This window comes from Dendrobates tinctorius, unplaced genomic scaffold (assembly GCF_039654945.1).
Source record: "Dendrobates tinctorius isolate UK_male_01 unplaced genomic scaffold, ASM3965494v1 ptg000116l, whole genome shotgun sequence".
Lineage (NCBI taxonomy): Eukaryota > Metazoa > Chordata > Amphibia > Anura > Dendrobatidae > Dendrobates > Dendrobates tinctorius.
The window spans coordinates 36,837,673-36,853,207 of record NW_027361784.1 but is presented as its reverse complement, the minus strand read 5'-3'; positions in this window follow the sequence as shown (position 1 = coordinate 36,853,207).

Here is a 15,535-nt window from a genome sequence, read left to right as displayed (position 1 = left end):
AAACACCACTTTGCTTTGCTCTGTTGCTATTGCTCCAAGCAACAGAGTATGACACCAAAGTTCAGCTGCACCCCTGAAGCTCGAAACCTGAATTCAGCTTCCACCTGAAGCTATAACACCAGAGCTCCCCTGAGCTGCCAGGAACTCCTTTCTGTAGTTCCTTCCTCCACCAGACTTGGTTGGAAATGAGCAATATCACCAACAGTGATTGCAACACCTGACACTCTTTTATAGGTCAGAGCCAGAGCAATCACACCTGCTTTATAATCACAGGCACTAAACTAAAGTAACCAGTGTGCAATGACCCTAACGGCCACCGGCGGCAAAACTAGAACTGAATCCACCACAGTGCAATGACCCTAATGGCCACCGGGGGCAAAACTAACTTTAAGCACACAGCTTAAGGGAAAAAAAAGGTTACTAGTGCATTTATCTGTCATAATCCAACCTGGATCATGACAGTACCCTCCCTCAATGAAGGGCCTCTGGACCCTCCAGACCGCTCCTCATCAGGGAACCACCTACAGCGGGGACGCCCCGATCCAGAGTTCACCCCAGCAACTACCTGCACTTTAGTTTTATGACAAACAAGCACCGCTGGTATTGGCAAAGTATGTTCTGGAGGCACCACACATCTCCAAAGCGCCGACCTGGAGAACGAGTTGTGTATGTGCATGTCCGGGGATATCTCCAGCTGGTAAGTCTCCGGGCCCTGGATAGCCGACACCAGATACGGCCCGATGATCACCTGAGAATTCCAGACCCCCGCAACACACTTCCACTGGATGTTTTTGGTGGCCACCCATACACGCTCGTTCACACATGCATATATCAGCGACAGTCATATGGAAAAAGCTTACCAGGTGGTGCACAGTTACCCCAACTGTGGAACAAACCTCCGACTTACATTTCGCGCTCAGGAGGCGCTTTCATCTCCTTGAGAAAGCGCCTCCTGAGCGTGAAACGTACGTCGGAGGTTTGTTCCCGGCTGGGTGTAGCTGTGCACCACCTGGTAAGCTTTTTCCATATGACTGTCGCTGATATATGATGTAACTTATGATGAATGTTATGGATTCTGCTTGCCGTCATTAGCCCTATTGCCTGATTACACATCGGCTGGTTGCCCTGAGGATATCTTGTCCAGCCTATATGGCGATTATTTGGCATTTGTAACAGCCCTTGTGTCGGCATATTTTACAAACTATCAGGCCCGGATTGGCAATATAACCAACCGGGCATTTTCCCGCTGGGCCGCTGTCATGTGGGCCGCGGGCGGCAGCTCCCGATCATCTGGCCGCTTGCCAGCTGCTGCGGCCACTGTTGCTCCTGCCGCCAGCCCTCTGCGAGCACGAAGGTGATAGTTTCCAAGTTCCTCCCGCACTGCAGGGAGATAAGCCACCACGCCTCCCCCACGCACCCCATCCTCGCCGCAGCATGAGACCCCCCCGCCCCCGCAGCCACTCACAGTGTCGCTTGCCTTCTCCGTTCGCAGGACCTGTGATGAGGTCACAGGAGGGGAGGAGTCAGGGGGTCACATGATCAGGAGCCTTTGTCCAGACCCCTGACTCCGCCCCTCCTGTGACCTCATCACAGGTCCTGTGCACTCAGCCTTGCCTCTTGGTGTCTGCAAGACTCTGCTGTGCTGTTGTCATGTTGCTGGATGAGATAAGTATGTGTGGGGTCAGGAGGGGTTTACAGGGTAGATGTAGCAGAGCTGTATGTGTATGGGGTGTACTGAGCGGAGCCGTGTGTGTACGAGGTGTACGGAGCGGAGCCGTGTGTGTACGAGGTGTACGGAGCGGAGCCGTGTGTGTACGAGGTGTACGGAGAGGAGCCGTGTGTGTATGAGGTGTACGGAGAGGAGCCGTGTGTGTGCGAGGTGTACGGAGCGGAGCCGTGTGTGTGCGAGGTGTACGGAGAGGAGCCGTGTGTGTACGAGGTGTACGGATCGGAGCCGTGTGTGTGCGAGGTGTACGGAGAGGAGCCGTGTGTGTGCGAGGTGTTCGGAGAGGAGCCGTGTGTGTGTGAAGTGTACGGAGCGGAGCCGCGTGAGTACGAGGTGTACAGAGCGGAGCCGTGTGTACGAGGTGTACGGAGTGGAGCCGCGTGTGTACGAAGTGTACGGAGAGGAGCCACGTGTGTACGAAGTGTACGGAGAGGAGCCGGGTGTGTACGAGGTGTACGGAACGGAGCCGCGTGTACGAGGTGTACGGAGCAGAGCCGCGTGTGTATGGGTTATACGGAGGGGAGCCGTGTGTGCACGGAGTGGAGCCATATGTGTACGGGATGTACGGAGCAGAGCCAAGTGTGTACAAAGCATACAAAGCGTGCTTTTCCCACGGACACAGGAGTACACGGCGGAGCCCCGAGGAGCATTTTAAAACACACACGTGATGTTCCACCTGAAGTGATGTGCTTGAAGCTGACCGTAAATGAGATAATTTCTTGAGGAGATTGTAACAGAACCAGGAATGCTTCAGTTCCATCACCGTGTCCTCCGACAGCGCAGACAGCAGGATCGCCTTTCAATCGGGGATGCCGGCCATGTGAGCGGATCATGATATGTCCTGCATCGGGAGGCTCAGGTGGGCACTACAATGGGAGCCGGGCTGCTATAGTATATTTATAGAATCTTTCTTTATTTCTTTCTCTCTTTTTCTTTCTTTCTCTGTTCTTTCTTTCTCATTCTCTGTTCTGTCTTTCCCTCATTTTCTTTCTCTCTCTCTCTCTGTTCTTTCTCTCTCTCATCTTTCTTTTTTCTTTCTCTCTCTCTGTTCTTTCTTTCCCCTCTTTCTTTCTTTCTTTTTCTTTCCTCTCTTTCTTTCTCTCTGTTCTTTCTTTCTTTTCTTTACTTCTTTCTTTCTCTCTCTATTCTTTCTCTGTCTCTCTCTGTTCTTTCTTTCTTTCCCCTCTTTCTTTCTCTCTCTCTCTCTGTTCTTTCTTTCTTTCCCCTCTTTCTTTCTCTCTCTCTCTCTCTCTCTGTTCTTTCTTTCTTTCTCTTTTTTCTCTCTCTCTCTGTTTTCTCTCTTCCTTAGTGCCAGTCAGTGTGCCAATAATGCCAGCCACTGTGCCCTCAGTACAAGTCAGTGTGATCAGCAGTGCTAAATGGGTGCGATTAGGCGTGGACATGGGTGTGACTAGTTGTGGAATGGGTGTGGCCGGGCGTGGCCTAAAATTTGCAGTCTTTGTCCCTCTTTCCCTCCCTCAAAGGTTGGGAGGTATGATAGAGGCAGCTATGACCAGGGGGTCTGGTTGCCCAATGGATAGCAGTTCTGCCAGGAATTCTGTCACCGTGCGTACAAAAGGGGACAGAGCTTTGGGAGGAGTACTGTACCTAAAAGCAATAAATAGGATTGAGCTGAAATACTGGACACAGCTGTGACTACATCTTATATAGTCGTGTTAATCTCCTCTCACTGCTTGTAACCTACAAGTGTACAAAAATATTATATAGTCACCATATGACTAGTGGGCCTGTGTAACTTCAAATGCCAGGGCTGAATTTTAGTCCCAATCCGACCCTGCAAACTATCCTGGCTAATGTTATATACAGGTGCAGTCTTTTTTTTTTCACCCCCACCTGCCTTCTTAATATTGGTGTCTATTTGTCATCTGCAACTTTGCTGGTTATTTATATATATTGTCTGTGCTCGCATTTAATAAAGGATTTTGATATTTTTATACTACTTGGATTCGTTTGCTCCCTTTTTTCTCCTAAATTTGAATGTTTATGGAACGGAACATAATATTATTATGGCGGCTTATTTCCATGGATTGACGCATTGTGTTTTGTTGAAAGTATTGGGCTCATGTTTATTTCTAATGGATCATATCCTGTTGCGGGTCCTTTTTTTAAATAAAGCGGTTTAAAAACATTAAAGTCTCATATTAAATTCATCAGTATTCACAATATTCACTCCACTCATGGAGTAGTATAGATCCAAATATTCAATCAAAAGGATCTATCGTATATGACATTTCTCATCTGTTATGAGACATAGCTATGTCTCATAACAGATGAGAAATGTCATATATCCCCTGATGATTCTAGAAATGAAACGCGTTGGGTGACATTGTTTGGGATAGAGTCCACCTAGCAAAGGCAAAGGCGCCGTGATATGCTGTGGAAGTGACCCCCATTGAATAAGAAGCGCGGATACAGGCATCGGTGTGTGAATGTACAACACCTCAGATGAGTATAAATGGCACAATAACTCACTATGAGGGTTAATATATGATAGATCCTTTTGATTGAATATTTGGATCTATACTACTCCATGAGTGGAGAAAGGTGCTAAGGTCTGATGAGACTAAAATAGAAATTTTTGGTCACCAACGTAAACACTATGTTTGGTGCCAAACCAATAAAGCTTATCACACTGAGAACACCATCCCCAAAGTGAAACGTGGTGGTGGCAGCATCATGCTGTGGGGATGTTTTACGGTAGCAGGGACATGGAAAATGGATGATGCAAAATACAGTGATATTCTTGAGGAAAACCTGTTTCAGTCTGTCAGTGATTTGAGACTGGGACGTAGGTTCACCTTCTAACAAGACAATGACCCAAAGTATACTGCTAAAGCAACACTAGAGTGATTTAAGAGGAAACATGTAAATGTTTTGGAGTGACCTAGTCAAAGCCCAGACCTTAATCCAATGGAGAATTTGTGGTCAAACTTGAAGATTAATGTTCACCAGAGGAAACTATCTAACTTGAAGGAGCTGGAGCAGTTTTACCTTCAGGCCTTGAGGAATGGGCAAAAATCCCAGTGGCAAGATGTAGAAAGCTCTTAGAGACTTTCCAAAGCGAATTGCAGCTGTAATTGCCATAAAGTGAGGCTCTACAAAGTACTGACTTTAGGGAGGTGAATAGTTATGCACACTGAAATTTTCAGTTATTTTGTCCTATTTGTTGTATGCTTCTTTTCTTTGTAGGCCTCATTCAGTTATCAGTAAACAGTAAAATGATGTGCTTTACCTAAAAACTCTATCTTGGTCTAATGTGTCAATAAGACGCTTTTCCAGAAGGATTTTGACTTACTCATCCTAAAAATTGTGTCAAACTACAGTCTAACTTTTTACATGTCTGTGTCAGCAGTGAGGTCCCCCTGGGTCTCCTGCCATAGCATTTAATTTCCATCAAATGTGGAAGGATAGTTTGCGCTGACACTGATACACCCTGAGCCTGCAGGACAGCTTGAATTTCAAAACAGCTAATATAGAAAAAAATTCAAAAAAACTCACACAGCAAGATATGGCTTTACCAAAACCCTGTCCGATGACAGATGCACATAAAGCAGGATGCAGCTGGCCTCCACTAATAGAGGCATGGGGGCAGCTCAGGTGCAAACTACTGATAAAAACAACCACCCCACATCTAACAAACCATAGTGGGGTTGGCTGCCTAGTAGAATAAATGCACATAGATAAGGCTTGCATAGGACGCCAGTCACACATATGTAATGCACAGTGTCTGATTTGCAACTTATTAATGACGCCTATAGTATATGTGCATCTGTCATCTGACAGGGTTTTCGTAAAGCCATGTCTTGCTGTGTGAGTTTTTTACAGCTTGAATTTCTTCAGAACTTGATTGAGGCTACTTGTCCACCATCCGGACTATCTTGCGTTGCAACATTTAATCAATTTTCTCTGCTGTCCATGTCAAGGGAGATTAGCTACAGTGTAATGGGTTGTAAACTTCTTGATTATTACATCAAGATCTCTGGAGATGGACTTGTAAACTTGAGAGTGCTGATATTTTTCAACAGTTTTGGTTCTCAAGTCCTCAGACAGTTCTCTTCTCCTCTTTCTGTTCTCCCTACTTAGTGTGGCAGGCACAGACACACAATGCAAAGATTGAGTCACCTTCTCCCATTTTTATCTGGTTTCAGGTGTGATTTTCATATTGCCCACACCTGTTACTTGCCACAGGTGAGTGTGAGCGAGCATCGCATGCTTGCAGCAAAGTTGTTTACCCACAATTTTGGAAAGGTGTCACCAGTTTTGTCCGGCCTATTTTTCAGTTTGTTTTGTGTTGTTCCAAGTAAATAAACATGCTTATAACAAAATCTGTGTAATTGCAATAATTTTCTGGGAGAAATACTTCATTTTCTGGAATAATTTCAAGGGTGTCAATACTTTCTGCCATGACTGTATGTCTGTATATTTACTGTAAATGCAGATACCCGATCTCTAAATGGAAATTAGTGGAAGAGAAGGTAACCAGATGTAGTTCAAGTATGCCGTCTACAAGAGATCACATCTATATATATATATTTGCCATAATTGTTGGAATGCCACAAGTACCTGGGTATGTAGAGGCAGATGTCAGTCAGGTACAAGACAAAATTGGGGGGACCACTGCACCTGACATTTTGCATAAACTACTGGACGAAGCACTTTTATGCAAACACGCATCAGGTGCAGTGGGCTTTGGTTGTTTATCTCGTTCCTGATTGACATCTGCATACATGTCCCGGGTAATTGTAGCATTCCAATAATTCTGGTTTATGCATGTTGTGAGGGGTTGACCTAATCAGCTGCTTTCAGAAGTAGACACAGGAACGCTTCTTAGGTGAGTCACCTGCTGGTTTATTATGGGACAGCATAAACCATAGAATGGTTCAGCTAAATAAACATGGCCTTTCTGATATAACGGCAAAACAATAGATAAATGACAGCAAAGTCCTTAGATCTGAGGGGTTCGCCTGCTCAGACCACCATAAGTCTTTAGCTCCTCCTGGAGCCACGTCTGGAGACCTTCCTCTCCAAACCATAACACAGAGAAAAAAAAAGCAGTGACTGAACATTTAACTCCTCTGCCACTCCCATGAGGTGGAGATATGGTGAGTAGATGTCCCGCCCGTCTCTCACCTACTCACCAAAACCCAGTCCCTTTATAATGGCTAATTAACTCCTTCATCACATAGCATGCTGGAGAGAAACTTATGGGTTTCAGATCACGGAAGAAAGCAATCTTTGTGACATATCTCCCCTCACGTACAGTGCCATTGACCCTGTCATAGTATATATATGTGATTTCTTGTGGGTGGTATACCTGAACTAGGTCTGGTTACCTTCTCCTGCCCTACTTTCCATTTACAGAATGTACAGTATATGTGTATATACATAAATGTATATACATAGGTGTTATGCCCAATGGTAGCATACGTGATTCATGGACCCACTGGGTTACAGGGCCGGGCCTGACCAGGAAGGGTCGTAGCTAAACTGCTACCAGGTGTTCCCAAGGTGATTCTGATGGGGGAGACAAGCTGAGTTGCAGGTAGCCACCAGGTACAACTACTGGGCAGAACCTGGTACTGCAGCTGCTGACCCCAGGGGTGAGGTACGCTGACACTGATTAGACTAGGTTCTCCTAGGTATTAAGACTAGTAAGTTCTGGCACCTCTACAGAACAAAATGGCAGGAAGCAAGGAGCTCCCCACCTGAGTTCAATTTTGTCCACACACCAGTCACAAAGGAAGGAGCGGGACACAACATCCACAAGTCATAAGTCATGTGCTCACCCTCTGATCACGCGACAGCTAGTGTCACGTCACATGTCATACAACCGTGCCCAACTCTACGTCACAGGTCATGTGACTTCATTATGGTAACATGACGGCTAGTGCAACGTCACGCTAAATGTGACCGCGCCCCAATCACATGATTGATAGCGTCATAAGTCGCAGGGTGTGAATGGCATTACATAGGGTGTGAATTTTATCTCAGATCACAGAAAGAGTCATGTGTCTACTAGCCGGCCACATAATCGGCAAAACAGCGTAGAAAAAAGGATTGGATACTCATTGTAACATATTATGAATATATAGGGAGCTGACTACAAAGTGTTAGTGATAGAAACAAATATTCATAAAGCGTGGAAGAATAGTAAGGCTGGCTAGAGACATATCTGTACTTGTCTCTCCATTAACACATATATATGTACTTACAGTGGATTAAATTGTATATAACCTAAAGATGAATACAGAGTATCCATAAACCACTAATACCCAAGAATAAAATCAATAAAGTTTATTAAACATATACACTGCTCAAAAAAATAAAGGGAACACTAAAATACCACATCCAAGATATCTCTGAATGAAATATTCCAGTTGCAAATTTTTATTCATTGCATAGTGGAATGTGTTCCGAACAATAAACATAACAATGATCAATGTAAATCAAAATGAATATCCCATGGAGGTCTGGATTTGGAATGATACTCAAAATCAATGTGGAAAATCAAATTACAGGCTGATCCAACTTCAGTGGAATTGCCTCATGACAAGGAAAAGATGCTCAGTATTGTGTGTGGCCTCCACGTGCCTGTATGACCTCCCTACTGTACAACACCTGGGCATGCTCCTGATGGGATGACCTCCCAGACCTGGACTAAAGCGTCCGCCAACTCCTGGACAGTCTGTGGTGCAACGTGACGTTGGTGGATGGAGCGAGACATTATGTCCCAGATGTGCTCAATCAGATTCAGGTCTGGGGAACGTGCGGGCCAGTCCATAGCTTCAATGCTTTCATCTTGTAGGAACTGCTGACACACTCCAGCCACATGAGGTCTGGCATTGTTCTGCATTAGGAGGAACCCAGGGCCCACTGCACCTGCATATGGTCTCACAAGGCGTCTGAGGATCTCATCTCGGTACCTAATGGCAGTCAGGCTACCTCTGGCGAGCACATGGAGGGCTGCGCGGCCCTCCAAAGAAATGCCACCCCACACCATTACTGACCCACTGCCAAACCGGTCATGCTGAAGGATGTTGCAGGCAGCAGATCGCTCTCCACGGCGTCTCCAGACTCTGTCACGTCTGTCACATGTGCTCAGTGTGAACCTGCTTTCATCTGTGAAGAGCACAGGGCGCGAGTGGTACCGAGATGTGGTCTGTGGTCCCCACCTGCAGAACCACTCCTTTATTGAGGGTGTCTTGATAATTGCCAATAATTTCCATCTGTTGTCTATTCCATTTGCACAACAGCAAGTGAAATTGATTGTCAATCAGTGTTGCTTCCTAAGTGGACAGTTTGATTTCATAGAAGTTTGATTTACTTGGAGTTATATTCTGTTGTTTAAGTGTTCCCTTTATTTTTTTGAGCAGTGTATTTAACCCCTTTCCATACATTTAAGTCAATGTCGGAGTCCCTCCCTTTGATTTGGGCGCCGGCGGTAAGCCCACATCTTTCCCGGTACATATCATTTGTTTTGAACAGCTGACATGTACCTGGAATAGCCGCGGGTGGAATCACGATCCACCCGTGGCTATTAGCCCTTTAAATGCCGCTGTCAAATGCTGAGAGTGGCATTTAACAAGCGCTTCTGGCAATCGTGCTGGAAATACACTCACTGGAGACCTGCGGAACGTGATCGAGGGTCACCGGTGTGTTGGCATGACAAACCGAGGTATCTCTGAGACCTCTATTGTTGTCAGTGCCAGCTTGCTGTGAGCGCCACCCAGTAGTTGGCACTCATAGCAAGTGAGTAATTCTACTACATACAGGTGATCTGATCATCGCCTCTATGTTGCAGAGCCGATCGAGTTATGGCAGCTTCGAGTCTCCCTATTGAAGCATGCCAAAAGTAGAAAAAAAATGTTTTTAAAAATATAAAAAAAATATACAGTATAAAAGTTCAAATCACCTCCTTTTCGCCCCATTCAAAATAAAAGAATAATAAAAAATCAAACATACACATATTTGGTATCGCCGTGTTCAGAATCACCCGATCTATCAGTATAAAAAAAAGAATTAACCTGATCGTTAAGCGGCGTAGTGAGAGAAAAGTCAAAACACCGAATTACGTTTTTTTTGTCGCCATGACATTGCATTAAAATGCAATAACAGGTGATCAAAAGATCGCATCTGCACCAAGATAGTAGCATTAAAAACATCAGCTCAGCACGCAAAAAAATACACCCTCACCCAACCCAAGATCACGAACAATGGAGACACTACGGGTCTCGGAAAATGGCGCATTTTTTTTTTTAACAAAGTTTGAATTTTTTTTCACCACTTAGATAAAAAAGAACTTAGACATGTTTGGTGTCTATGAACTCGTAATGACCTGGAGAATCATAATGGCAGGTCAGTTTCAGCATTTAGTGAACCTAGCAGAAAAGCTAAACAAAAAACAAGTGTGGGATTGCTCTTTTTTTGCAATTTCACTGCACTTGGATTTTTTTTCCTGTTTTCTAGCACACGACATGGTAAAACCAAAAGTACAACTTGTCCCGCAAAAAACAAGCACTCACACGGTCATATTTATGGAAGAATAAAAAGGTTATGGCTCTGGGAAGACGGGGAGCAAAATACGAAAATGGAAAACCAAAAAAAGCTCCGGGGATTAAGGGGTTAAAAAAACATCACAAAAGGAAAAGGACATATGTATGAGGTTATTAAACAAGGATGAGGCGCCAAGTGAAGTCCTACAGAGGTTGCTATACTTCCTTGTCCCATCAGAAACTTCAAAACAAGTAATACAGGTAAAACTATTTGCGTCACAGATATTCTCATAATATGATAATTAATCAAGGAGACATATAAAGTGTTTAACAGTGCATACTCATAACAACAGTTAATAAAGTGAAAATGAAAATATTATAATTTTAATTCCCATATTTAAAATGAGAACATCACAATGAGGGAACAAGAAAGGAATTTAACACAAAAAAAATAAAATATATATTTTTTGAAAATAATAATTATAATGTTTATTTTTAATAATCTTTATATAGCGCTAACATATTCCGCAGCGCTTTACAGTTTGCACACATTATCAATTATCATCACTGTCCCCGATGCGGCTCACAATCTAAATTCCCTATCAGTATGTCTTTGGAATGTGGGAGGAAACCGGAGTACCCAGAGGAAAACCACACAAACACGGGGAGAACATACAAACTCCTTGCAGATGTTGTCCTTGGTGGGATTCGAACCCAGGACTCCAGTGCTAACCACTGAGCCACCGTGCTGCCCAAAATAATAATATAATCTAATGATATGATAAAATAAATAAAGAAAGAGTGAAAAACCTTGAAGGGCTGAAAAAAAATGAAAATACAAGTACTGAATCAGTGTGATGGGTGTGAACAAGCAATAAAGGATCACATAAAGCATATAACAAGAAAAAGTGAAGTGGTGAACAATAAGACCTCAGCATAAAACGGGGGATGAAGAAAATTGTAAACGTGCAAAATAGTAGGATCCAACAAATGTCAGAATATAAAATTGCAAAGAGGACACGGTGACAAAGATATCAATAAATTTACTTTTTGACATTTATATAAGTATAAAATTAAAACAGTGAACTAGGAAGTGTAAGGTCCAAAAGAGTAGAGTCAAGAACATACTAAAAAAGTAAAAAAAAAAAAAAAAAAAAAGGAAGCAATATGGAGAAGTGGGTAGATAGCATAAAATAAGTACATCATAAAGACATAACACAAATAGGTAACCATATCATTACAGAAGTGTGCATGAGTGAAAGATATAATATATAAAACTGGATGCCAAATCTCACCCAATATAGGCCATTGGCAGAGAGGTAGATTGAATCCTGGAAAGGAGAGCGCCAATCTCCTATACTTAAATGTGTCCCAAAAGCGTGTTGAAGAATCCATTTCCCATAGCAGAAGGCACGAATAGGACAGTTCTCAAAAGTAGAAATCTACAAAAGAAAAGAAGAGACAAGAAACAAAGTTAAAAACATACAAGAATAAAAACCAAAAAAATAAAACAGTAAAATATGATACGATACAGCTCAGAAAGTTATATTAGCAAATAATCACAAGGAAGATGTCACAAGGGTGTCACGTCCCCTTGGATGAGAGAGATGGTGGGATTCATGTCGTATTTTAAATGGATTTCCTTTCCTTCAGTGCTGAGAGGGTTAAGGACTCTTTCCATGGTGGCTGAGACCATACAGCCTGGTTGTTCTCAGCTGAAACTACTTATCATTATCATCTCCCTCTATATATACTAGCTGTGGATGTTTGGTCCTTGCCGACGAAAGATTTGTCTTCCTGTGCTGTGTGCTAAAGTTGAGTAGTTGGAGTGGAGATGGAGTTGTAGTGATCTGCTGTTGTGAGAGTATATCTCCTTGTCTCTATTCCTATTTAGTTTATACCTCCTTGTCCTCCTTCCTATTGTTGGTAAGTGGTTTTGTATGATAGTGGTTTTCTGTTATCCCTGTTTGTCTTTGTGTCTTGTTTACCTTACATTTCTGTCCCATGCCTCATGGAAGTGGGGAAGGGGACAGATCAGGGATCAACATGAGCATATTAAGGTCAGAGACCCGGGCCTCTTTACCTTCAAGAGTACCCCCGGGACATGGATAGTTTGAAGCCCCTCTCCCATACTAAAGATTGTCACAGTGTGACAGAAGATATCTGAAATCAAACCATCCTATTCCGGCAAGAAAGGTACAAAAAAAATGTGGTCATTGAAGCCAAATGGAGTTAATATATTCAGTTTGTATACCCACATAGACTCTTTGTGCGAAGAGGCGCTTCCTATTGCCCCCTCTGTGTCCAATCAAAGTTATGTCAATTCCCTTAACATGCAATCTTGGAATCACAGTTATGCATGGATTTAACATGACAAGGGATTGGTCTCAAAGTAGAGATCACTATGGCCCTATAGAGGTGATCATTTCTCCCCCTTTTTTTTTCTACTGTTGAAGCCAATCAGTTGTTATGGCTGTCCCTTAGTGGGAACTTAAGTATATGTTATTACAGCTAATCATTAGTCAAATGGGACCTTTACAATATATCGTTCATCTATGTAGAATGGGTCGCCCTCACACCCAGGGCTGTGGGGTACTCGGTACCGGGCCTGATGAGCTTCAATAGGAGATGTCACGGCAGCTGGGACACGGCCCGTGGCCCTGGGCGCCCATTGTAAAAGGGGTTGTTTCAGTGTGCTGATGGAAGTGAAAGTTTATAAGTGATTCGTGACGCCACCTGTGGTATTCGGCAATAGAGATGTAAGCCGACGCTGCAGACAGATCCTCTGGGACAGATGGTGTGGTGCAGCAGTGATGTTATTGCCCTCCACAGGCAGGGCTGTAGTCCTAGCGCAGTGTAGGAGGTGACACTTAGATGGTGTAGTGTCAGGCGCAAGGGATGTAGCAGTGCTGGGCGGGTTGGCGCAGGCGCAGGAATAAGTGGAGGACACCAGGGCATGTAGTTCCAAAGCTTTACTCACAGTCTGTTGTGCAAACAGGTACCTGCTTCCGTGCCGTGTCTTCCGGGTCAGGGACTCAGTCAACCTCCAGGTCAGATGGAATGCTCCCTTCCAACACTCCGCCAACATATGTGCCTTTTCTGAACGTCTCTTCTTATAGCGCCTTTGAGTGAAGTACTCCTAGTACTGAGTTACACTGGAGTTCCTCCTGTCAGATGTTCCTATGAACTCTACTTGTACGGCAGACAGCTGTAGCCTGCTTCGGGGACTCCTTGCTATTAAGTCCCGGCTCACTAATATGTTGCTGTTGTGCCCCCAAGTCTTGTGTGGGAATAAAGTGGTCACTACTTCTATTCCTCTGGTGTCTGCTGCAGGACCATTAGTATCCCTACAACCTCGGGGACCGGACCCCGGCCTTGCGCTTAGAACTTGAAAAGGGTTCTCCTCTAACCCTGGTCCTTGTTCTCTTATTCTCCTCACGTTCTGTGCTAATCCTTCTTTCTAATGGAGAATCAAGCTTCCTTCCTCTGTCTCTTTCCTGTGCCAGCAGACCCAGATCACTGTGGCCTGCTGCAGCACTTCCCTCTTCCATCCCTCTCCCGGGGATCTTCTCTGTCTCACACTCTGTCCTTCTAAATCTTCACTCACTCACTGAATGAAAGACTGACTGACTCAACTCTTCCCGCTCTTTTATGTGAACTAAACTCCACCCACCTCCCAGCACGTTTTGTGTTCCAAGCAGGGAGCCACCAATGGGTGCTTTGCTACACTCCAAGCAGGGAGCCGCCGAAGGTGCTTTGCTACACTACTTTGTGGTGTGGGGTGCAGGTGCTGGAGCGTGGTCTGGTGATATTATTTAGTTAAGTAGCTCTGTCTATTCAGATCATTTGATTAATGTTTTACCAAACATTATACCCCTTTAGCTATAACTATTTACTACTACTTAGGTGCCTACCATGTACGGTATCTATTTTTATTATTACAGTGATGTCCCCAGGTGATTCATTACCTGTGTTTTCCATTCTGTGTATTTTCTGTCATTTGTGTTGCTTTTATATATATATATTATTATCAAAGATTGGATTGATTTGACTGGCTTGCAGTTTTTCTGTTGTGGATTGTGAATCTTGGTGTTCTAAACCGCTGGTAACAGAAGTGAGTACAATGGATACAAACTAAATGCACCAACTACACCTTAAAGACATCGATATATATACAGTATATAGTCTACTGGACGCCTACCTGGAATGTTGAAAGAGACATGTCGGCAGAGGTCCTGCCGGTCACGCTTGCGGTGACACCTGCTTGAAAAAGTTAAAAAAACTGCAGCCCTGTGTCTGTGTGGCGTCACTTGACTACGGACCCTCAGTGGCAAAAAGGAAGAGTTATGATTAGCCAATGCGTTTCTGAAGTATGCCGACACGGCTCATTCACCACAGTACGGATCTAATGTGCAGATACCACCGCACTTTCATCGACCGTCCCAGCATATCCCTATCCAGAACGGAGAACTACACGCGTATGTCTCACGGAGCCTACCCAACATTCCAGGTAGGCACCCAGTAGGCTATGTATATTGATGACTTAAAGGTGAATTTAGTGCATTTCATTTGTATTTATTTTCCAGTTTATTTAGCTAATTACACACGAAGACAGGAAGCTGCGTTAGTATAGTAACCTTTAGACACTGACATATAGTGCACAATTAAAAGTGAGTACACCCCTAAGTGAAAATTGATAAATTGTGCCAAATTAGCTATTTTCTCTCCCCGGTGTCATTTAGCTCATTAGTGTTACAAGGTCTCCGGTGTGAATGGGGAGCAGATGTGGTAAATTTGGTGATATTGCTCTCACACTCTCACATACTCGGCACTGGAAGTTCAACATGTCACCTCATGGCAAAAAACTCTCTGAGGATCTGAAAAAAAGAATTGTTGCTCTTCATAAAGATGGTCTTGCCATGGACGACCAAAGAAGCTGAGTGCACTTGCTCAGCACCATATACAGAGGTTGTCTTCAAAATAGACGTATGAGTGCTGCCAACATTGCTGAAGAGGTTACAGGGGTGGGGAGTCCGCCTGTCTCTGCTCAGACCATATGCCACCGCACACTGTATCAAATTGGTCTACATCCCAGAATCATAGAATCATAGAATGTTAGAGTTGGAAGGGACCTCCTCGGTCATCGTGTCCAACCCCCTGCTCAATGCAGGATTTACTAAACCATCTCAGACAGATGTCTGTCCAGCCTCTGTTTGAAGACTTCCATTGAAAGAGAACTCACCACGTCTCATGGCAGCCTGTTCCACTCATTGATCACCCTCACTGTCAAAAAGTT